This window comes from Clarias gariepinus, chromosome 20, assembly GCF_024256425.1.
Source record: "Clarias gariepinus isolate MV-2021 ecotype Netherlands chromosome 20, CGAR_prim_01v2, whole genome shotgun sequence".
Taxonomy (NCBI): domain Eukaryota; kingdom Metazoa; phylum Chordata; class Actinopteri; order Siluriformes; family Clariidae; genus Clarias; species Clarias gariepinus.
The window spans coordinates 28183165-28209158 of record NC_071119.1 but is presented as its reverse complement, the minus strand read 5'-3'; the positions used below and the strand labels follow the sequence as shown (position 1 = coordinate 28209158).

At 36.7% G+C, this 25994-nt stretch overlaps 1 long non-coding RNA gene across 1 annotated transcript; it reads left to right on the top strand.

Moving 5' to 3' along the window:
- LOC128508723 (uncharacterized) lies at nt 1–1631 on the top strand. The gene is made up of 4 exons (XR_008355944.1): nt 1–143; nt 427–488; nt 579–730; nt 876–1631. It is a non-coding gene; the product is annotated as an uncharacterized LOC128508723 (long non-coding RNA).
- The last annotated feature ends 24363 nt before the right edge of the window (nt 1632–25994 follow it).

The window sequence follows — 25994 nt, the reverse complement described above, 5'->3', positions numbered from 1 at the left end:
GTACAGCAAACACAACTTCAGTGCCTGAAAATCCAACTGCTATTTTTGCCTTGACCTTCAGCATTAATGAAACCTTCGATTCAGCGCTGGCCAATACTAGCTCTCAACAGTTTGCAGACAAAGCTAAAAATATCCGTAGTCAGGTATGTTTTATTGATAATGTCCTTATATTTACAATTTTATTGATGCTCCTAAAAAACGTCAGTCACTTTTTCATTTTGGTGCCAATTAATATGACCTGATCCAAGTTAAATGCATATGCATTAGGGTGCAATGATTTTTGAATTTAAACATTTAGGGTTTAGTATGTTTAATATGTATGTATTATTTATAAACTGCATCTAGTAATAAATGTGACTTGTTTTCCAGGGTGTTTAACTAAATTTAACACTCACCAAGTCATTTCTATTATATATTTTTTTTTAGGTTGAACCTTTGTACTTTAAAGCCTTTCGCAACTTCGTACGCATGGGGATTTTACGATTCAGGTATGACAGAATATATGGTTTTTAATATTTATTTCTTTGTGAATTTCTCACTGAATTTAATCCTTTATATCTATATTTATGTCTCTGCAGCAAGGGTTCGACTATCGTAGACAGCAACGTCTACTTTAATTCTAGTGGCCCAAATTTTACTGCCTCTGACGTGAAAAACACTTTTATTAATGGACTGAGTAACTTAAATTTTACTGTCATTTCAAACTCCATCGATGTCTCGCAGACACTTGGTCAGTATACACTTGCACAGCCTTGTAACTGTGTTACCTATTTATAATAATAATAATAATAATAATACAAATGGTATATATTTATTATTATTATTATTTATTTATTGTTTTTGCATTTAACGTTTTATACGTTTGCATTTTGCAGGTAATTCCATACCAACACTGATCACCAGCTCAGTTTCCATGATCAGGATCTCTCTTCTATCACTTCTGCTTTCATTAGTATTGCATTTCTAGCAAATTTGTTTTTATAAACTAAGATATCTTTAAATAGGAAATACTAATATTTTGAATTGTTAAACTGTAAATTATGTCAGAATTTGTCTGAAAATCTCTCCACATTCTGTTCTACAATTTTGGTATTTCAGCTATACTTATTGTTTTTTTTTTTTACCAATGTGGAATTAATAGTATAAATTGATGTTTATCCAAATTTATCAGTTCATCTTGGCTATAAATAGTCTACTAGGTGTGGCTTCTGTGCGTGTGGAAACCTGCACACACACACCAGCCCTTTTTAGGACAGATTGAAATCTTTGATCTAGAATTAAGATTTACTTTCACTGCAACAAAGTTCCAGCCTGCAAAAAACAATTTAAGGGGACACCAGTACCAGCCCTGACACCCCTGATCTATCCCCTTAAATAGCTGTGTGTTTGCATGGTTGGACTGGCAGGTACATTTATCGTATGTATATTTTATATTTGATGTATATTTTATACCGACACAAAAAGATATTAAATATACATCAGCTTCAATGACCTTATCTTTTTTTTATTGTCTTGTATAATCTTTTGTTTAGTGACTTTAATATGTAACCCATCTCGGGTATATGCGGAAAATGTACAAGTCTAAGAGATATAACAGAAGATGTGCAATTAAATTCTATTGCATTACATTATGTTATAGTATTAGCATCATTTACTTTATGTGGTGGTTTGCATTTTCTATTAGCACTTTAATCGAGTATACAGGGAGTTTGACCTCACCGTCACACAGGGTCTCAATACAGAGTGGGAACTGGTCAGCTAGTTCAAATAATGTTAGTAGTATAATGATGTTTAAGTGATCCACCAGTGACCAGTCATTTAAGTCGTACAACAACAGTCCCCATCACAAAACCATATATAATTCAGATTAAATAGAACCCATGTTTTGTATAAAAAATAGGTGTATGTAATATGCATACAAGTTTTAGTGTGCTACGTGTACACTGTGAAGACACACCCATATCACGTGACGTCTGAGTCATTTACTATGAATCACTTATTGAACCACGCCAGAACATATCGGTTTCACTGTGAAGTAAATCTACAGTATAAAGAAGCTGAAATCCAAGTGTAAACTAGCATGTCGCGCCACACAACTCTTACCCGTCTGTAACACCGTCTGTAACACTGTCTGCTTTCTGTTATGTCACTGGTAATATTGTGGTAATTCGTGCAACATTTAAATGATACAAATTTGTACAGACAACCTTAAAAACTTTTTGACAGCTAGAACGAAAAAAACCTGTCTCTCTTTCAGAGTTTTCCTTTATGTCAAAAATCATTGTCTAAAAATAGCAGTTCAGTTACACTAAAGTTTTATTTGTTACACATTCCATCAAAGTGTGACTTCACAATAGATCACATCTTCAAACAGGTCGAACCCGTCACATGCACGGTGGAACAACATTGTCAAATTACTATTAGGGGAAACACATCTTTTACATATTTTAGAGAAAGACATTCACTCCCAGCATTGTCCTCACAGCGGTCACGCCTTCAGACGGATCATTAGGAATGTGAAGATAAGGAAAACCTTCTCAATTGGATGGTAGAGAAAATACATAACTTTAATCTTTATTCAGATCTTTCAGATAGTCAATCAATCCCAATGAGTAATCTTGTATTACAATCACACTTTAAACTGAGATATTTATAATATTACTGAATAATCAGCGTGTGCTACAGTGGTAAGGTGGGTATCACTGCTGCCTCACACCTTTGGTTACCGTCTGAGTTTAATGTCTTCCCCAGCATCTATAGGGGGAAGTATTTAGAAAGTTAATGCACATTTGATCAATGTTACATAAAATGTATTAAAAAGTTTAATTTATGAAGTTCTTCGGCACAAACCTCTGGCTGCAGTGAGACTGTTGACTGCTAAGGGCAATCCATCCCTGGTTAAGGATCTATTAAATGACAGAAAGTCACCTTGGATAAGAGCGTCTGCCAAACGGCTAAATGTAAATCTAAGTACTGTAATCATTTTTTGTAGGATGTTATAATGTACTGTACCTTTCTGTGAAAATGTAAACACGAGACCTGGAAGCATATTACTAAACTTTTAACATCTCTAAAAAAATCCAAACACTGTTAACCTAAAAGTCCCCCAAAACACAAAGGTCGAATGGGGTGCACCTGGAGTAGCCCCTGCCTTGAGGGCGACCTTGACAGATCAGTGTTGCCAGGTTACTGATGACAAGCTTCCTGTGATAGTAAGTAACAGGGCTGCTTTTTCACTGCTGTCACAAGCTTATGTGCATCACTGTCATTTCTCCAGTTACATTTTTGCTAACTGACTTTATTCTCCATCTGTAGTGTAATGCAACTGACAGAACAAACAATGCAACTACCAAGGGAATAATTCAATGCAACATTATGGTCAGAAAATAAAAAAAAGTCCAACAAATCCACAGCCAACAGAATTATGTACATTCCAGTGTGATGTGTGCTGAGAAAGAGAAATAGCAACTGAAAAATATTTTTATAACACATACTGTATATGGACATCTCAGGGATTACGGAATGCAATCGAAGTGGTCAGGTCTGTCATCAGATAGCAGTCAGTTCTGTAGATGAGCTATATCAGGGATCAGTCATGGATGGTGCTCCCTGCTCCTTAGATCTTTGTGTTTGATGCGTCTCTGTTGAGACGAGTGCATATTGTATTATGTTTCACAGTTGTCCCACATGTGTGTTCAGTTTGGTCCTTGATTAGTTGGATAATTTAGGCTTTAGTATTTGTTGTCCACATGTTATCGTTCCATGTTTAGATAAATGCTGTTCGTCTATCCTACTGTTCTGTTTTATGGTTATGGCTTCATTTAATCTGAAGTTACACATACCTGTCATGATCAATCATATGCGTCGGTGAAGACAGAACATGAATATGAAATACAAGGTGTAGTGCTGCGGAGTGACACCTTCCAACTTTTACTGTAAAAATTACTTGTATTTATGAAAATATTGGTGATATTCTAAAGGCAGTACCTGATGAGATCCTTTCTGAACATCAGTAGATACAAATAAAGCGTTTTTTTCCAAAGTCATAAATTATGATTCGTAAAGTCAGATGTTGATAAGCGCTCCTCTGTTCTATGCAAGAATAATCCACTGGCTTTGAAAAACCAACTACAAAAGGATGTAAATGCATTGAAAAACACAAGCAGTACTATACCTCTGATTTTATTGTTGTAGAAACAGTTGACTGCAAACTAGATGCTCAGTTAAACAGAAAATATTACGTATGTCCCTTTATTACAATCTTTAAAACTAGCTGTCTCATAAGGGAGTCCTAAACAACTTCGCACCTGGAACCACACACCTACAACACCTAAAGAAACGTGCTGGACGTTTCCTCCAAACAGGCTGTCTGTTTTTCCATAAGACAGGAATGTGTCGGGTGTCAGCACGACATTTTTTAACTGTAAAACATAAAAAAATAATAATAATCTGGCATTCACACATACTGTACCTAGGCTCTTAAACAGGTTTTTTTTTAAATTAATTTATGTAACATGCCATCAGTAAAATTAGTATTTACTTACAAATGGAATTTGTGGGGAAGAGAATCACGAGGGGACGTGAAACAGTTCAGATGTCATATGTAGATCTACCACATGAGTGCAGGCTTGTAAATAAACGTAATTAAGAGTGCAGCCGTAGGTTTTCAGTTTCGGGGGTTTGTGAGCTACATCATTTTCATAAGGAGCAATTTCAGGAGAAGAAATTTTAGACATAATTTTTTTTTGTGTTTTTATATGTATTTGTATATATTACATATTTCATATGACAGATATATGTTATAATAATAATAATAATAATAATAATAACAAGAGAAAGAAGAATATGTAGCCTACTTTACAAATATATTTAACTACTACTATTATGATATACTCATACTTTATCCCTCATTATATTTAGAAGCTATCAATATTATATAATATACTGCAGTATATTGTTGTATTTCTGCTTCTCATTTTTTATATATACAGTATATTTGCATATTGCACTTTAAATCTTATCTATTTTTTATTTTTTTTTTGCTTACTACTGTTTTCAGATTTCTGAAGTGCTCTTACCCCTAGATGGCGCCTAATTGCAGATATAATTATAAGGACAATAGGCAAGGAAATGCAAAAAAAAAAAGAAATATATGAGACTTAAAGTAAATGAAACTAGATTAAGAGGTTTGCACAAACAGAACAATGTGCAAAGTTCCAGAAGTGAAAACATTTATGCCATATGCAAATTTGTGTGATTGGGCAAATATGCATTAATGTGCAATGTGTAATGTGATCAGTAGTGTTACATTTACATTTAGGCATTTGGCAGACGCTCTTATCCAGAGTAACTTACATTTTTATCTCATTATACATCTGAGCAGTTGAGCTCAAGGGCCCAACAGTGGCAACCTGGTGGTTGTGGGGTTTGAACCTGGGATCCTCCAAACCGTAGTCCAATGCCTTAACCACTAGTATTAGAGTAGGGAGAGTGTTATTGTCAGAGGTGGGTAGAGTAGCCAAAAAATTTACTTAAGTAAGAGTAGCTGTACTTTAAAATAGTATTTTGAGTATTCTGTAAAAAGTACTGAGTAACTGAGTAATTGTTTCAATCACAATGTCTGATTTATTATTTTTAGAAATTATAATAATTATATTATTGTGTGTAATAAATATATATCTATATCTATATCTATATATATATCAAGTATATATTAAAAATCCTGTTAAATTAGCAGATAGAGAAGACACCGGAGTATAAAACTGTTCTTTTGCAAGTGAAACATGGTTTGTATATGATGCCAGGGACGCATCATATTTTGTGGAAAGCATAAAAATGTACAACACATGTGTTGGGGATTAATTCTGTACTGAAATATACTTATATACACTCACCTAAAGGATTATTAGGAAAACCACCTGTTCAATTTCTCATTAATGCAATTATCTAATCAACCAATCACATGGCAGTTGCTTCAATGCATTTAGGGGTGTGGTCCTGGTCAAGACAATCTCATGAACTCCAAACTGAATGTCAAAAGGGAAAGAAGAAATAGAAATTAAAATAGAAATATATACTTTACATGGAACATTTTTTTTATTGAAATTTGGCGAAGAAAGATGGTGTGCAAATGTGCATAAAAATTGACTTATGAAGGTGCCTTATTAAAGTGTCTTTGTGCTATGGTCCATTATGTAAACATAAACATGTAAGTGTAGATGTGAGTGTAGATGTGTGTGAATGTGTCCATAGTGTCCATGGATATTAAAAAATTGTACTAGATCTGCACGGTGATGTGGTTGAGAGACCTTATCACCTGCGGGAAGAAGCTCCTCCTCAGTCTTTCTGTGTTGGTCTTCAGGGAGCGGAATCGCTTTCCCGACCCCAACAGTCAGTCTATTGTTGGGATGGCTGAGGTCCTCCACGATCTTCCAGCACCGCTTAGTATAGATTGAGTGCAGGTCAGGGAGCTCAGTGCGGATGATGCGCTGAGCTGATCTCACCACCCTCTGTAGAGCGCGTCTGTCCTGCATGGTGCTGTTCCCGAACCAGGTCAGGATGCTCTCTATGGTGCAGGAGTAGAAATTCCTGAGCACCTTGGAGGGCAGTCCAAAGTGTCTCAAGCGTCTGAGGTGGACCTAACAAGTCGAGTGTACTACCCACTTCTGATTATTGTGCGATCAAAGTGTTGAGTCCTGTGTGGTGTTCTGATTCAGAGTCTGTAAAGCCTATGGAAAGTAGCTTCTCATTAGTCTCTCTGTGTTGGCCTCCAGGAAGCGGAAGTGCTACTCTGACCGCAGCAGAGAAAACAGTCCATTGTTGGGGTGGTTACTATCTTCCTGGCCTTGGTTTAGCATTGCTTGCTATGGATTGAGTGATGATCAGCTTGGTACAGATAATGCGCTTAGCCGATCACACTGTAGAGCTTATCTGTCCTGCATGGTGGTATTCCTAAATCAGCATGCTCTCTATGGTGCAGGAGTAAAAGTTCCTTAGCACTTTGCAGGACAGTCTAAAGTCAAAGGTCTGAGGGCCTTTTTCACCAAAGTGTTGATGTGATAGAACCTTGACAGGTCCTGCATGATGTGAACACTGAGGTACCTGAAGCTGTCCACTCTTTCCACTGGGCTCTGGTTGATCACAGGGGTCTGGTAGTTCCTCTTCTGTTTTGTACTAAAGGGCCATATAAACTAATTTGTCTTGCTGATGTTTTATTGTTGTCAGAGATCCGGCACACCACCATGGTGTTGTCTTGATGATGGTAGTGAGGAGCAGTGTTGGGGATGTTACTTTTAAGTAACTAATACTTTTAACTACATTTCCATTGCGGATAATGAACACTCCTTAGTGATTCCTTATGCATGTTGTTTTAGTCAAGATCTTTATAATTATTCTACCATCTTCACTTAGTGAAGTTTGGAAGATAATCTGTTAACTACTAGTACCCCTATCTCACCTACGCGGTTTCGCACGGTGACTGTAAGTACGGTTCATCATGATTCACCGCAGGTTTCGGCGCTATGGAACGCATAGTTTCCATCTTTACGCACGCCGGTCCTCGTATAGTCAAATCACATAGGTAAGATAGGGGTATAACAGCAGGTCTAACGGGGGGGTATCTTGGGCAGGACTCATAGGACGACTTTTACACACATACACCAACGGATTGGAAATGACTGCTGTGTGGCTCGCGGATTACATAAACTACATTACATAACTAAATAACTGAGTTTTTAAATGGCGGACCCAACGCGTTAAATTACTTGTTACATCAAAAAAGTAATCCAAGTGCTCTAACTCTAACTGTTACTTTGTAACGCGTTACACCCAACACTACAGGGCTTAGTCGTTGAGAAAGACAAAATGGGGTTTCTTTGGAACAGGAACAATGATGGACTCTTTAATGCATATGGGGATTACTAATTGGGATGGGGGACTTGCATCCTGTCTCTACTCCATGAATGACAGAATGCAACATCAAACACCAAAGGATGCAGAGGACTAAAGAAAAAGCAATGAAGCTGGGCTGGGCATGCCCACGTTTGCCTCCATGATTTCCCGCAAACAGAGCTACTAAAACTAATGGACATACCAAGTGGACATACTGTAACTGCATTTCCTCTGCTATGTCAGTTTTATAGCTTGGGCTTGGCATATTCTAAAACTTTAAAGTAGCAGTGGATGATGTTTATGCTCTTCAGGCTCACTAAACTGGCACATAAAATAACTTCTCAGCATCTCAACGTGGGATATAAAATGGTGTTCAATGATGACAGAATCATTTCTTGTTCCAAGCTATAAGATTTCTGAAATATGCCCTGCAATGGCCTAAGCTTTGTGCTGAAGATATGCACCTTCATAGCTGAGCCCAGCTGTGTCCTCTGGTGCCAAAGGTCCTCTGCTGGCCCTACCATTTGGCTTTAAAAACTTCCGCCAATGCCCACCTTTAGAGATATATTGCTGGTACCACCTCCTCTCTTTATGTGGACCCTAGACTTTGCTGCTACCACTATCTGTATTTGAGGTCACTACGCTACCCCCCATCTTCTCTTAGTTTTAAAAACATCATGCTTGTTCCATACACTAGTTGTGACTTTATGCTAGAGCCAATGCCTGGCAGGGATGGCTGAACCAGCATCTGTGCCAAGCTCTAGCTCAGATTCAGTGTTTGTGCTGCCATTCTTTAACGTAGTACCAAGGACCAGCTCCAAACCAGTGCCCATGCCAATTTCCAGCTTAGACCCAGTGTTGATGCCAAAAACTGACCCAGTATCAAGCACTTGGCATCTTGGCATATGCATTAAGTTGGCGCTAGTGCACATTTTAAGATCCAGCTACCCCACCTGAAAGGGAGAAAGGCTCTGAACATTGCTACCAGTTGCCTGAGTCGAGACAGCCATAACTAAAGAATGTGAAGAAAAACACTTAACTGAGTCACTTCAGAACAGAAAGGCAGCACCTTGAGTCAACAAGGATTTATGATCTCTACTACTTAAATACAGTGAAAATGGTAATGATAAAATAATTTTATTCAGTGTGAAGCATATGAGGCAGCAGTAAAGCACTGAAAAAGGACACTCTAGCAATGTGTTTTGACATACAGAATGTTATTTCATGTCCACAAGCCAAAATTAGCACATTTGAAAAATTAACTCAGGTGAAAAATGTATTTGTATAACCTTACTGCTCACAGATCACAATCTAAGAAGAGCTTTAGCTTAACACAAAAAGCCACGAATGAATGCTACATGTGCTGTATGTGCTGCTCAGAAATGCTGCCCCCTAATCGAGAAGAGACAGGGATGATTTTATAAATCAGCCATGAGAATACTGTGCATGTTTATTGGTGCATGGCTTTTCTATACTAAAGGATACCTAATAAACTTCTTAATGTGTTTTCTGTGCCTGAAATTAGAGGTTGATTCGTCGGCATTCGGTTTTGTTTACATACAGTAATGAGGCTCGAGTCAAAAGAAAGGTTAAAGTCGTATGGAAATCAGTCTGCGTCACTTTCCAGGTCTAAAAGGGCAGGTGAAGTAAAGAGTGTTGTGTTTACACCCTAAGCTACTGAAGAAATGTCAGCCTTCAAGTTTTAGAATTATTTTTTTACTTGAGTAGATTTGTAAAGAAGAAACGCTACTCTTACTCCGTTACATTCGGCTACACTCGACTCGTTACTTTTCTAACCATTTACAGTATTCTACACATGCAGCCGGTGGATCTACCACATGACTGTTTGACCAATCAAACACAGCAACAATAGCCCATTTAGGTCTTCAGCCTGGGTTCCATAAATGCATCTTACCTAATAATCCGTCCTACATACGCTCACTGCACATACGCAAACAAAAGTTTCCGCATCTTTCTCTAATTTTGCGAAACACCCATAAATCCATGCTGCTACTAGTGGGATCTTGCGGTTAGTGTACAATCTTGCTGCAGTGAGTATAGGATGATTTTTTTATGTTTGTGTGATTATATCTTAACATTAATTAATGTTACTTTAATATTCTATGAATATATAAATATATTTCAGTATGGAATTAATCGCCAAGACACGTGTTGTACATTTTTATGCATCCCAAAAAATATGATGCCACCATGGCATCATATACAAAGCATGTTTTGCTTGCAAAAGAACAACTTACATACTGCTGTGTTTTCTATATCTACCAAAAGAGACACACACCTCAGCATATTTTATTTTAATTTTTATTTACTTAAAGTAATATTATTTTGAAGTACAGCTACACTTACTTGAGTACATTTTTTGGCTACTTCACCCACCTCTGAAAACAGGTCCTTTACAGTTGTACAGTCCAAGGTGAAAGTTATGTTAATCCAACACTGCAAAACATTGCTGCGTTTTTTTTTTTCCAAGGAAATGTATTCAAATTGTCCCAATGTGTGTCTCCTAACATTTTAAGGCGTGTAAAGACGGCCTTTATTATATCACATAGCTTCTCATTTTTCTGTAGTTTCTTTGTAGATCCATCATGTTGAAATAATCACAAATGATCTGCCCCTAAATTTTTTCTTCTTTTTTGCAGTGTGTTAGATTTGACTGCACTGCACTGCTCACTCCTAGTTAATCGAGAAGAGACAGGGATGATTTTATAAATCAGCCATAATAATACTGTGCATGATGAAAAGTTTATTTAATTATTGGTGCATGGCTTTTCTATACTAAAGGATACCTGACAGTGTTTTCTGTCCCTGAAATTAAGGTTGATTGGTCGGCATTTGGTTTTGTTTACATAATGAGGCTCGAGTCAAAAGAAAGGATAAAGTCGCATGGAAATCAGTCTGCGTCACTTTCCAGGCTTAAAAGGGCGGGTGAAGTAACGAGTGTTGTGTTTACACCGTGAGCTACTGAAGAAATGTCAGCCTTCAAGTTTTGATATTACAGGTAGGATTTTTTTGCTTATTGTTTAGCTTACTGTTAAAAATTGACTGAATTCACTTTATTTTATATAACTTTCAGGTTATAAGCACCACAATGGGCTGGAGGCTGGTGTTGGCTATTTTATGTCTGATTGGTAAGTTCTTTTCATTTTGCTTCCACTCCTGATAATATGAATTCTATCCAGTTTCTGATCCTGACCAAAATATAAGAACCTAAACTAAATCTCCTATTTTCCCCGAGGATACGTATTAAGTATGAGCTTAAAGATGGAAAAGTGTAAAATACGAAATGCCTGGCTACAGAGATAGGGAAATAGTCTGTCCATTATTGAAATATATATATATATACACACTATTCAGATTAAAGATCACAGAATTACTCAGTCACACCTATTTAACTCTCTGCTTTTAAACTGCTTCCACTACTGAGCTTGTTGAGCTAACTAACACTACAGACAAGATAAATATTCAAAAATATATCTCTTACTGAAACAAACAAAAAAATTTTATAAGTGTAATTTTAAAAGTGTATATAGGTTTAAAATCTAAAGCCATCCATCTCCATCTAAACATTCTTTTTGCTTTGGATCCTCTGTGATGGTTTTCAGTTTTCTCTTTTTGCACATTGTATTGTTGTATGGTGTGTAGCGATATGACCCAGCACCCAAAACACATTGAAAGCACTCCGATGCTGCCTTTATTCTTCACAGAAGGCAGATAAAAAGGTGCACAGGAAACAAAACCCTTAAAACCCAACTACATTTTGGTCTGCTGCACCTACAGGTTCATACAGTAATTTATAAATACAGTAGAGTGTGCTGTTGCCAATTTTAACTTATGACATGAGTATTCATCTGTAGTTCAAGTTCAAGTCGGCTTTATTGTCACTTCAACCATATACAGTTAGTACACAGTGAAACGAAACAACGTTCCTCCAGGACCAAGGTGCTACATGGAACATCACTTACAACATACTCCAACATAAATTAACAGAAAAACTGAACTAGCTAACTAAGAGGCCTAGTTAGCTGGTTAGCAGAAACTAAATAAATTAACAACATTTTTATGTAAACTTGGCTTTTTCTGTCATTTAGTTTGTTAGGGAGGCTGGCCCCCCCTTTCCGCATGGATAAGCCTGCACTAAATCAATTAATTAGGATTATTTTTCTGTTTAGGTTGAACTGTATTACCTCAAAGCCTCCAAAAACTTTCTTTAGATATAATTTCAGGCAATGAATAATATAGGAAATCATTTCACTTATATTTTTCTTTACTTTTGGGATTTCGGTATTTTAACCTCTAGCCCGGTTATATTATGTAGCAAGGGTTCAATTGTGACAGATTTCAACCTGACTTTAATGCTAATGGCACCATTCTAACAGTCTATAAAGGAATAAACACCATTGTTAATGCAAAAGCAGCAACACAAGCATAAAACTAATTCCAATGATTCTGAATGATGGAGATATTTAAATTCTAATAAAACTTCTTGTCAACAGTGACAAATTCCTCTTCAACAAATGAAACATCAACTGAAAACAGAACCACAAACATCTCTTCATCCCTGAACACTGCTACAAACACTTCATCAAAGACATCTTCATCCCTAAGCAAAGCTACAAACAATTCTTCATTAAACACATCTGCATCGACAATCAGGACCACAAACGCTTCCTTAACAGATACATCTTTATCCCAGAGCAAAGCAACAAACACGTCTTTATCGAACACATCATCATTTATAATTACAGCTAGAAACACTTCTTCATTAAACACATCTTTATACCAGAGTAGAACTTCAAACACTTCTTTAACAAACACAACTTTATCCCTTAATAGAACTTCAAACACATCATTAATCACATCTTTAGCACTAAGGAAAGCTACAAACACATCTTCATCCCTGAGTACAACTACAAACACCTCATCAAAAAACACATCTTCATTTCCAGGCCGAACTACAAACACTTCTTCAGCAAGCACTGCTACAAACATTACTTCAACAAACATATCTTCATCCCTGAGCAAAAGTTCAAACACTTCTGTATCTAAAACATCATCATTTATAATCACAGCTAAAAACACTTCGACAAACACATCTTCTTCCCCAACCACAACTACAAACACTTCTTCATCAAACAGCTTTTCATCCTTGAGTAAAACTTTAAACATTTCTTTGTTAAACACATCTTTATCCCCAAGCCGAACTTCAAACAGCTCTTCAGCAAACACATCCTCATTCCCTACCACAACCAGATACAGTTTTTCGTCAAACACCTCTTTATCTGTGATCAGTCCCACAAAAACTTCTTCTTTAAATACATCTTCATCCCTGAGCACAGCTACAAACACTTCAACGAACACACATTCCTCCCCAAACACTGCTACAAACATTACTTTAACTAACACATCTTCATCTCTCAGCAAAACTTCAAACACCTCTTCATCCTTAAATAACACTTCAAACCCTTTTTCATCAGACACATCTCTAACCCTGAGCAAAACTACAAACATTAATTTATCAAACACATCTTCATTCATAATCACAGCTACAAACACTACAACAAACACAACTTCATCTCTGAGCAAAGCTACAAACACTTCATCAAATACATCTTCATTCCTGAGCACGATTACAAACACCTTATCAACAAACACATCTTCAGTCCCAAGCCGAACTACAAACACTTCTTCAGCAAACACAACTTTATTCCAGAGCAAAGCTGAAAACACTTCTTTATCAAACACATCTTTATCCCTGAGCCTGACTACAAACACATCTTCATTAAACACAACTTCATTCACAATCAGAAGCACAAATATTTCTTTATTAAACACATATTTATCCCTGAGCAGGACTACAAACACATCTTCATCAAACACCTCTTCAGCCTCTAGTAAAACTTTAAACACTTCAACAAACACATCTTCATCCCAGAGCAAAGCTACAACCACTACTTCATCAAACAAATCGTCATACATAATCACAGCTAAAAACAGTTTTTCATCAAATACATCTTCAGCCCTAAGCAAAGCTACAAACAACTCTTCATTAAACACATCTTCATCCACAATCAGGAGCACAAACACTTCTTTATCAAACATATATTCTTCACCGAACACTGCTACAAACATTACTTCAACAAACACATCTTCATCCCTGATCAAAATTTTAAACACTTCTTTAACAGACACAGCTTTAACCCTGAGCAAAGCTACAAACATTTCTTTATCAAAGACGTCTTCATTCATAATCACAGCTACAAACACTACAACAAACACAACTTCATCTCTGAGCAAAGCTAAAAACACTTAATCAAATACATCTTTATTCCTTAGCACAATTACAAACACTTCATCAGCAAAGACATCTTTATCCCCGAGCCGGACTACAAACACATCTTCATTAAACACAACTTTATCCACATTGAGGAGCACAAACATTTCTTGAGCAAACACATCTTTATTCCCTATCACAACTACGAACACTTTTTCATCAAACACCTCTTTTTCTGTGATCAAACACTTCTTCATCCACGATCAGGAGCACAAACACTTCTTCATTAAACAAGTCTTTACCATTAAACAGAACTACAAACACTTTCTTAACAAATATATATTCATCCTTGAGCAGCACTACAAACACTTCATTAAACACATATTCTTTTCCTGAACACTGCTACAAGCACTTCATCAACAAACACATCTTCATCCTCAAGAAGAAAGACAAACACATCTTCGTGAAACACAACTTTATCCACAATCAGGAGCATGAACATTTCTTTATCAAACACACATTCTTTCCCGAACACTGCTACTAACATCACTTTAACAAACCCATCTTCATTCCCAACCACAACTACAAACACATCTTCATCAAACACATCTTTATCCCAAAACAGAACCACAAACACTATTTCAACAAACATATTCATCCCTGAGCAAACCTACAAACAGTTAATCAAACATCTCTTTAGCCCCAATCAGACCTACAAACACTTCCTAATCAAACACATCTTCATCCCAGAGTAGAACTTTAAACTCTTCTTCAACAAAAACATCTTCATGTTGAGTATGTTCATCTTGAGCTCAGCTACGAACACTTCTTTAACAAACACAACTTCAAACCCAATCACAGCTACAAAAACCTCATCAAACACATTGTCATCCCTAAGCAGGACATCAAATACTCCTTTAACAAACACACCTTTAACCCCAATTGCAGCTTCATACACTTCTTCAAAAAACATATGTTCATCCCTGAGAAACCTGCAAACACTTCAACAAGCACATCTTCATCCCTGAACACATATACAAACACTTCTTCTTAAAATAAATCTTAATTCCCAAGCAGATATACAAACACTTCTTTATTTAACACATCTTTAAGCACAATCATAGCTCAGAACATTCCTTCAACCACAACTTCAGGAGTTGCTACAAAATTCAAGTCTTCAACATTAATGAAAATTGTATGCAGTACTCACCGCACTCAGAGTTTGTAGCAAAAGCTAAACAAATCCGCAATCAGGTAAGTGATTGGATTTTATGCCACATACTTTCTCCAATTTTATACGAATCTAAAGTTAATGCATTGATTAGTTTTTGAACTTAATTATTATTTTTTTTTTTTTTAGCTTGGACCAATTTACAAACTAGTCTTCAGAAACTTCCTCTACATGTCCATTTGTCCATTTCAACCTATATTTACAATTTCGTTTTAGTCTGGGATTCATTGTGACAAGCTTTTCAAAGATTTTTTTTTTCCAATTTGTAAGAAATAATGTGTGCTAACTACACAGGATGCTGTGCTGCCTGCCAGTGTGTGAATAGTTTAGAGTGTAGAATTATAGAGAAAAAACAACATTTTATCACCTTAAATGCAAACATATATAAATGAAAAAATACTTTACCATATTGATTTACATCAGCTGCCATGCAAAGAATTGTGATATATAACTGAATCTTTTTTTCCATCACTAGTATACAGTTAAAGTATATTACATTTTAATGTCTAATTTGTCCATATAAATATTCTAATTGCAATTTTGCCTCTTACACAACTGTGACGACTTACAAAATCAGTGGCAAAGAATATATGACTTGTCTGGAATAATGTTATTTTTCTTTTTAAACCATGGTTATGAGTTCCCTGCTTAAATTGTTCTTTATGCACTATAATTAATAAGTTGAAAGTAAAATTGTATTTGTTTCTCTTATTTTCTGATCCAAAGAATTGAGGAAGGAAAACAGAAAAAACATTGTGTAGAAAATAATAAACTGTAAAATCTTAACTGCACAACCTTTGTCCACTGCATGTTACAAGAAAATTACAAGAAAATAAGTAAAGACTGTTTTAAATATAGAATGCTTTATACCACACATTATCTCTACCCTAACGTGCTAACCTGAAATGACTTATGGTAGGATTTTTTAAGAGTAAAATGTTTAATAAATAAAATGTGTAAACAAGCCAATAAAAAAACACCCTAAAATAAAAATATTAAGTCCATGCAAATAACAGCTATGTCTGCAAATAACGCCAAGTATTTTTCTTATATTGGTATAAATATTGCTTGGTGAACTTCAGAAGCTGAAAAAGTGTTTTATACATTAAAGTGCTGTGTATAACCAAGTGCCCCAACAGACATAGCAACAGTGTGTAGAGTGTGTGCGCTGTGGGGGATTGGAAGGTGAACGAAGATAATCATTTACAAGACAAAAGACGTTCTGAGGTGTGTTATGCTCTAAAACGCATCCCCATGCCACGGATTGCCCCCCATTACACAATCGCTATCTTCAAAGAAAAGCCACCGCCCCTTTTCATTCAAACGCGTTAGCGAGTGTTTTTCTTCCCCTCCGCTCGGTTTTGTGAACACAGTTGCGTTCAGTAACACGATGGAACCCAATTACCTAAACAGCAGCAACAACAACCATTATAATCACACTTTGTTGAATTTATATTGCTTAAATATTTCGCAGCTCTGTCCTCTTTGCATTGCTACGTGTTTATTTACTTCCTTTTCGCATCGCACGTATAATGCACTCTAAAATCGATACTTTCAAACTTAGAAACGATATAACATCCAATCAAACATCACGTTATTAAAATTAACGAATTTGTCACTACTCTTCTCTTATGCAGCACGGCTAAAGAGATAATAAAAATTACACCAAAGTGCTGCAGGTTTGGTGTCTGTGAGCTGCGTAAGAGAAGAGTAGTGACAAATTCATTACTTTCGTTACTAGACATGGTCTATTTTGTCTGCAAGTGAAATACATCGATACGTTAATAATTTACACCACGATAACATTACTGCAGAAGGATCTAGAGACGTGACTTTGAGACGTTCACAGTATATTCGAACCGTAGACAGTGTTTATTCTGCAGAACATTACAAAACAGCCATGTCCAATAAAACAGTGCATCTTTAATAAGCCACATTGGTTTCGAGTCAGTAGTAAAACTAACGAAAGACTAAGAAGCCCCGTAAACTTGACCCTGACAATAATAGTCGATTGTTTTTATATTTATGTTTTTTATATATATTTTTAAATGTTCAAATTAACGTTTCAGAGTATATAATTTGTCTTGTCATCCGTTTACAGCGTTGGCTGATTTTGTGATTGAGACCCATGGGTTACATTGAAATAATTGTATTAGTATTATTATGCCAGGCTTTAGTACCGTTGGATAAATCACAATTTAAGCCCTCGCTCTCTCACTCTCTCTCTCTCTTACACACACGTACACACACACATACAAACAAATAAAACATGAAATCGTGTAAAACCAAATGAAACTATGGCAAAAAATATATAAGCAGTAAAAATTACAGTAGTATCCTGTAGGTGATCCCTGTCCTGATAACAGACACTGACCCTCTGGACCTGTTTAGTTTGTTAGTATTGTGTTCAGGTGTGAATGTTTATGGGGATTTAATCTGACTCTGCTGCTGCATCTATTCACCGTAGTGATAAGTGATTAATGTCCCATCAGATCTTTGATGTGGGAACGTTATACTGGTTAAATGAGTATTTAAACGTATGGACAGATATTTGTTCCAGATATTATGCGTTATTAATCGATTTATAATGCCAATTTTCTATCAGCGAAAAAAAAAACGCAAAAATATCAAAAATATAACGAAAACAAACTCAAGCAGACTGTTTTATTAATCGTTTTTTATCCCTCTTTTTTACCACATCATCTATTTATGAAACTATGTTGACGTGAGTTATGTTATATATATATTAAATATAGTAACCGGCTGCTTGGACACTGCAGTTAACTGAAGCAGTCAATGCTCCATCTGGCGGAATTATACAGCATTGCAACCATCTTTTTAGAAAGCGCATGGGGGCGTTTATGGGGCGGGGCATCGTTAACTGCGTCATCGCGGGGGATCACATTCCGTGCACGGATCGATCATGGACCTGTCATGGACCTGTCATGGGCCTGTCATGCTCCAGGCGGCTGTTTGACGTCGCTCCCACTGTAAGCCAAAATTTGGCGTGTTTGATACACACATGCTTCACAACCTGCAACACGAAATGATATTCCCATAGTGTTTTCACGTAGCATTGAGTGTAGCCTTTGAAAGGGAACCAATTATGCTCTAGTATATGAGAAGTTTCAAAGAAAGGCCCTATTCCCTCTGGAGCAAGGATGGAGTGAGGCCTATCTATTTTCCAGTATTGTATTACTTCAAATATCATCAAGAAGTTGTACAGTAAAACCATGCAGAAGTGTCAAAAACTTCTTTGGGCTCTGTCTCATCTAAAATAGACAGTGACACACTGGGGACATGCTCTGTGTCAACAACAGCCATAATCTTCTCTGGGTCAAAAATAAAATAAAACACCTAAGCTGTTATCAGCACCAAACGTCAACACCAGTCATGGAATGGGAGTGGGCTACTACCCGTGGCATTAATAAACTGCATAGCTGTGAAGGCACCATTCATTAAAAAATATATGTTTTTTAGGGGAACATATGCTGTCACCACACACCATTTGTTTTAGAGATCCCTGTATTATCCAGCAGAAGAACAATTATAAAGTGCAAAATATGGAAATGAAGACATTTGGATGCCTGAAGACCTGCATAATGGAAAAATAAGTGCAACCCCAACTCGCTAGGGATGAAAACAGCTGGTGTCTTCAGGGCACAAACGCCTAAAATCTGTTAGTAAAAATGATGCTACAAACAGTCAACTTTTTAGGACTTTACCAGATGTTAAATGAGTTCATGGTAGACCATCAAATAACTGGTTGTTGTTGAGGTTTCAAAATAGCACAAGGTCAGGACTATTTACAGATGACTTTTATCATCATTACTACTACTATTATTATTATTATTATTATTATTATTATTATTATTATTATCATTATTATTATTATTATTATTATTATTAAAGTGTCTTACTGTCCTAACCTGGGTACGCTACTTACACACGCGAGTGGAGACTACATGACTACATGAACAGATAGAGAGCTTAGACATACAATCTACCACTGTTTAATTTTTACAAAAGCGAACATAGCGGTGTGATATCACTGCACCTGGGTGTGTTTTCCACTAGGGGGTGTCTAACTGCAGCCAGAAATTTCATGAAAACTCCAGCAACTGCATTTATCATGATGTGTATTGCTAAATGTAGGATTTATTATTATTTAAACGATTCAGTCCACCGTTAATATCTCATTATTTATAACATTTATTAATAACTTGAGTTTTGCAGGATTTCTGACCTTTTTATGGAAAAGACAAAAAAAAAAAGAGAATGCAACATTGGAAACTATAAAAAAATTAAAATAAAACAACTAAATATATATTTTTATTTTTTTATCTAATGTATATTCTTTATTAACTTAAATTTATGATTACTATTACTAAATAACTAATAAAAATGAACTGCAGGTTTGGAGGCCATGAGCGAGGCACTAGAGGGTTCGAGGCCCTGTTTGATTGCACATTCGGCACACTGCTTAGTGATGACTATGGTTGTATCCATGTGACTCATAATGCAGGCCTTTATTTTCTTTAAATACTAGTAGTTGTTGATGATAATTAAAGCTTTATTATTATAAAATATATATAATCTATAATTGAATTATCATAAAAAATATTACAAACTTACTGTGTAATTATTTTTATTTAAGTGTTTAGTATTATATTTAATATTTCTGTGTGCCAAAGTCAGTTGTTTGCTTTTTCTTTTATATATTTGGGGGAGAGTCGACTAGCATTTTTTATTTCAATACTGAAAACAAGTAACAAAACAAAAGAGAGTAACAGACTTCAAAGAGAACTACAGACAGCAAAGTAGATGATAAGAAAGATACCGGAAATAACTTGTGTGAAAGAAGTGCATTTTTTTTAAAGTGCAATAATATCAGCAAAGAGAACAAATTAGGAGAAAAAATGTCATAAGAGGAAGTAACTAGCTTTCTGTCTAGAGTTGAGAATCGTCAGAGGTTATCAGAAATAAAGGATCTTTTTTTATCAAAAGTAAATTATTAACATTTTCTTATCTAGCTAATCAGCTATTCCAATGCACACCACAAGAGGGCAGCATCGACTATGTATTGTCACATCACCAGGGTGGAGAAAAATGAATAGAGCCTCATTGTTAAAAACCTCATTGTTACATGACGGGAGTTTGACAGCTACATCACAAGATGATAAACGTAAGATATGTGAGTATGAAAGTGAGTGTGTGAGAGTGATCATGTACACATTCAGAAGATGTTCTCGTTTAAAGGGTTTATTAATAGGGAACTTAAAAGGGAACTGAAATAAAACTGAAAAAAAAAAAAAACTGAAAATGCCAATTAGCCTAATCTGCATATCTTTGGACTGTGGGAGGAAACCAGTGTACCCGGAGGAAACCCACCAAGCACGAAGAGAACTCCATGCACACAGAAACGGAAATCAAGCCTGGCCGGAAATCGAACGTGGAGTAACATTCCCAGGGCAGATGTGAAGTTTTCTGTCTACATGATTTTGGTACAGTATGGCTAGCTCGTCTTTTAGCCTCGTGAAAGGCCTCTGTTTATATGCAACCATAAGAGCTGGGGTTTTAAACCCATAGCTGGCGAACAAAACTCAGCAGTGTAGCTGGCAACTAGAGGGATCGACTTATGGATTAAGTGAGATCCGGAAGTGGCACGCACCTCGAGCTGCTCGCTTATATGCTTGAGGAATTATAAGATCCCATCTGCAGAAATAATGCGGATAGGCCTTCCCCATGCGTATCAACAACTAATTTCCATTATTCCTGTTGTTGTTGTTGTTGTTGATGTTGTTGTTGTTTTTGCAGTGCCAGTTTTATAGGGAGAGCTTGGCAAGTCCTAAACCAGCTGAGTGGCACAGGGTGATGTTCATGCTTTTCAAGCTGTGGGAATTTTATTGAATTTTAATTATATTTTAGGAATTTAGTGTTATTAAGTCTAACATAAGGTAAGTTTACAGCCTAATACCCAGAAGTCCTCTGTGAAAGAACCATACCCGAGAGGAACAGAGCCTGTAGGCCAGACACTCAAATTAGGTTAGTAGAAAATACACTGGCAGGAGACAGAGATGGATTTAAGAGATGGATGGATTTAATAGATTTAGCAAGAAATTATATAATAATAATAATATAACCTAATATAATATATAAACTAACAATGTACTAATAATACTTTACTAATTTTATCTCATTTTATATTATTTTCTAACCGTAATTAAGTAGAAAACTGTAGAAAACACAAGAACAGAGAGCAAGAAATACGGATCTTTAATGTACACAGAGTGAAAGAAAGAACTTTACTAAAATATGATTAAAACAGACACTTAGGAAAAGTTATAGCAACTTTCAGTTCCGTTTTTTCCCCGACACAGAGCACAGATGGCCAGACCTAATTTTAGAATTTTAGAAAAGGATCTATAATAAAATTCATTACTATTACTTAGTGCTACAACTAACACTTTACCTTTATATTACACAAGGGGGCAGTGAGTGATGAAAGGAAGCCGGCTGAGCAGGATTACGACACTCCGCCCCTGTAAGTGCCTCGCTGTTGGCCTTATTATGCTTTTCCTGTTATTGAGTCGCATTACTGTCATGCCAGAACATAGAGGCAGCTTAAGACTCTGAAACTATGATCAAACTTAAATGCAGTGAGAATGGAAATATAGCTGTAAATAAATCCCATCATAATTCTTATTTAAAACTGAGCTAAACCAAAGCTTCCATGATTGTAAAGAATATCAGTGTGGTCAGTGTGTAACATATTAGACAGCTGTAAAGAAAAACCTGGTAAGCCACAGGACAGACAGGATAAGGTTACTATCTCAAAGAAGATGAAATTAAAAGTGAAAACTCAACTTGTATAACCTTATCTCTCAAATTTCACAAACGAACAAGAGCTATTGTGCAATGTCAGGGAGTGCATCAAATGATATTACAACTAAGGATGCACGAGTAATTGAGGAAAAAAAAAAATAATAAAAATCATGATCACGATTCTTACATACAAGTGAATGAGTCACACTTATTGCTCAAACTCAGACAGTGTTAAACAAAACACTATTGATTAATAGAGTAATGTTCCATTCCTTTCATGACAAAACCACGAGAGTAAAACTCACACTCATGTGCACACGCAAATTAAACATAACATGTTGATTTCAGCTGACACACAGGACGGAGCGAAAGCTGTTGAGATTGGGCGATAAAACCATGGACAACAATAAATCCTAAGAAATATGTACTTATTTTAAACTACTTAACAGACTATCTGATGTTTACATTACACTAAAAAGAATAATCATTATACAGTATAAACTAATGCATGCAATAAAGTACTGTAGTTGGCTGAGTGTCCAAAAAGTACAGGTGCTATTTATTAGTTATTTTGATTTATTATTGTTAACATCTCATTTAAATTCAACAACATTTAAGATTCACTTTAAGGGTTCTGAAATAAAAAAAAGCAACTTTTTCTTGTTGTTAGTAGAAAGTTTCAATTCCTGTGTAGCCAACATGTTTTTGTTTTGTTTTGTTTTTTTTAATAAGAACATATTAGAGAATTATAATCTCATGTCCCATGAAGAAAAATAACGATACACATGTAGCCTTAACTGCATGTGCGGTGATAAAAATGCTAGAACAGGTTGTGCATGATCATCCAGATGCCAATGTGATGCCAGTAACACGGAGTGACAACTATGTGCCTCAGAAACGAAACTCTACGACTTTGCTATTGCTGACAAGGTATGCTACTCAAGTCCAGACTGCGGTATTAAAGTTACACAGTTACAGTAAAAAGGTGATGACGGAATCCATTTTTTCACCACTAGCACTCCAACCACTTTCTGGGTTTTTTCTCTTCTGTGGTTGTCATTACTCTGGACCACAGAGGACAAAACACGGAAAGTGGTTGGATCTTTTTCATCTGCTCATCAAAAAGCTGTTTCCTTCGCTAAGTATCACTTCAACTCCACCAAGCCAAAACTCAAGACATCTGAAAGTACTAATGTGGAAAGATGAAGTCTGTATTCATGGAGATTCCTCAGGAAACTTATGGTGGATTCAGGCTTTTTTAAATATATATATGTGTGTGTTGCTACTCTTTCAAAGGCAGCACGGTGGCCTTCCCAAATTGCCCGTAGTGTGTGTGCCCCGCAATGGATTGGCACCCTGTCCAGGGTGTACCCCGCCTCATACCCTAAGCCTCCTGTGATAGGCTCCAGGCACCTGCAGGTCCCAACGAGGGATCGCCTCAGTGGACCATCTGATCCGCATACAACAGTTTATCTGGACTTTAATAAATAAATAAATGAATATACAGTAGTAAGTAATTAATTCAATTCAATTTTATTTATATAACGCTTTTAACAATCGTCATTGTCTCAAAGCAGTTTCACGAAAATGAAAGAATTATTTTTTTTTAAAGGAAATATTTGGAAGTGTGTAAGTGTGAGAAAAATGTGTCTAGATAATAATGAGATGAATGAATGATGAATGAAATGTCTCTGATGAAGAAGCCAAGGGTGACGGTGACAGTGGCAAGGAAAAACTCCCTGAGATGGTAATAGGAAGAAACCTTCAGAGGAACCAGACTCAGGGAACCCATCCTCATCTGGGTGATAACAGATAGAGATGATATAACATCATGTGTCTTGTGCAGGTGAAAGTTCAATATAACAGATGTTCTTTAAATTAACATAAAGTCCAGTTCAGCACAGAGATGAGTCAACAGGTGCAGAGGGCAGATGGGGTCTGGATCACTGGGAGCACAGGAGCAGGATGTGTAGCTCCAACCATCATAAAGCAGAATCCAGCTGGAGCTGGTCCTTCTCTGGATGCCTCAGGATCCTCACAGGGTTGGCCTTTGTCTACTGAAGCTGGTACAATCTCCAGATGCCTCGGGATGGGTAGAAAAGTACAGAACAGATGGAGAGAATTAGCGTAGTTGCCATTCAGGATAGGTGTACTGGAGTATGAGGTTATGGGATGAGTTACGCGTATGCCAGATTAAAGAGATGCATCTTGAGTCTACTTTTAAACTGGGAAACTGTGTCTGAGCCCCGAACACTGTCTGGAAGGCTATTCCAAAGCTTTGGAGCTAAATATGAAAATGCCCTACCCCCTTTTGTAGATTTTGAAATTCCGGTAATTACAAGAAGTCCACAGTTTTGTGATCTTAAGGGACGTGGTGGATTATAGCGTATCAGAAGACTGGTTAGGTATGAGGGAGCTAAACCATTTAAAGCCTTGTATGTAAGTAGTACTATTTTGTAATTAATTCTAAACTGAACAAGTAACCAGTGCAGGGATGATAATATTGGGGTTATATGATAATTTTTTCTGGATCTAGTGAGAACCCTGGCGGCTGCATTTTGGACTAACTGTAGCTTGTTTATTGAGGATGCAGGACAACCACCTAGTAATGCATTACAATAGTCCAGTCTGGAGGTCATGAATGCATGAACTAGCTTTTCTGCATCAGATACGGATAAGATGCTCCTAAGTTTGGTGATATTTCTAAGATGGAAAAAGGCTGTTTTTGTGATATTGGAAATATGATTTTCAAAGGACAAGTTACTGTCTAATATTACGCCCAGGTCTTTTACTGTTGAGCTGGTAGTAACAGTACATCCTTCTAAACGCAGGCTGAATTGTGAAAGCTGTTGTGTGCTGGTTTTTGGGCCAATAAGTGATATCTCCGTCTTATCTGAATTTGGTAAAAGAAAGTTATTGGTCATCCAATATTTTATATCCTGGACACACTCAGTTAGTCTAGACAATTTAGGGATTTCGTCTAAGGTATGACTTACCGCCAGTCAGATGGTTCGTAGTGTCCTGGGGATGTTGTCAGAGAGGACCGCTGCTCCAGCTCTGCTAGGGTGCAGGCCATTGGTGTGGTAGAGCCTAGGACACTCCCAGAAAACATTCCAGTTATCAACAAAGGGTAATCTCTGTTGTTGACACCAAGATTGTAACCATTCATTAAAAGCAAACAATCTACTTAATTTAATTAATAATATCACACACTGTTCAGTGACGTTCCCTCTCAGACTAACATGGTTGTACATGATATCGATGTAGGGCAAAGTATGCCTATAAAACAACATGCTTATAGAGTTAACCCGTGTAAGCGGCAAGTTATGAAAGATGAAGTGGAGTATTTGGTACGTAATGGTTTTGCTGTTGCCAGTCAAAGCCCTTGGAGTTCACCGTGCATTCTTGTGCCCAAATCTGACGGCTCTTTTTGGCTTTGTACAGATTTCCGTAAGGTGAATAGTGTAACAAAAGCTGACTCCTTCCCCCTTCCCAGAATCGAGGACTATGTCGACCAAGTTGGTTCTTCACACTACGTAACCAAGCTTGACCTCCCTAAAGGTTACTGGCAGGTGCCGTTGACACCGCGCGCTTCCGAGATCTCTGCGTTCGTTACACCTGACACGTTCATGCAATATACTTTGATGGCCTTCGTAACGCACCTGCCACGTTTCAAAGATTAATACAGACTGTATTGTCTGAGGTACAGAATTGTGAAGTCTATCTTGATGACGTAGTGGTTTATTCCATGTCGTG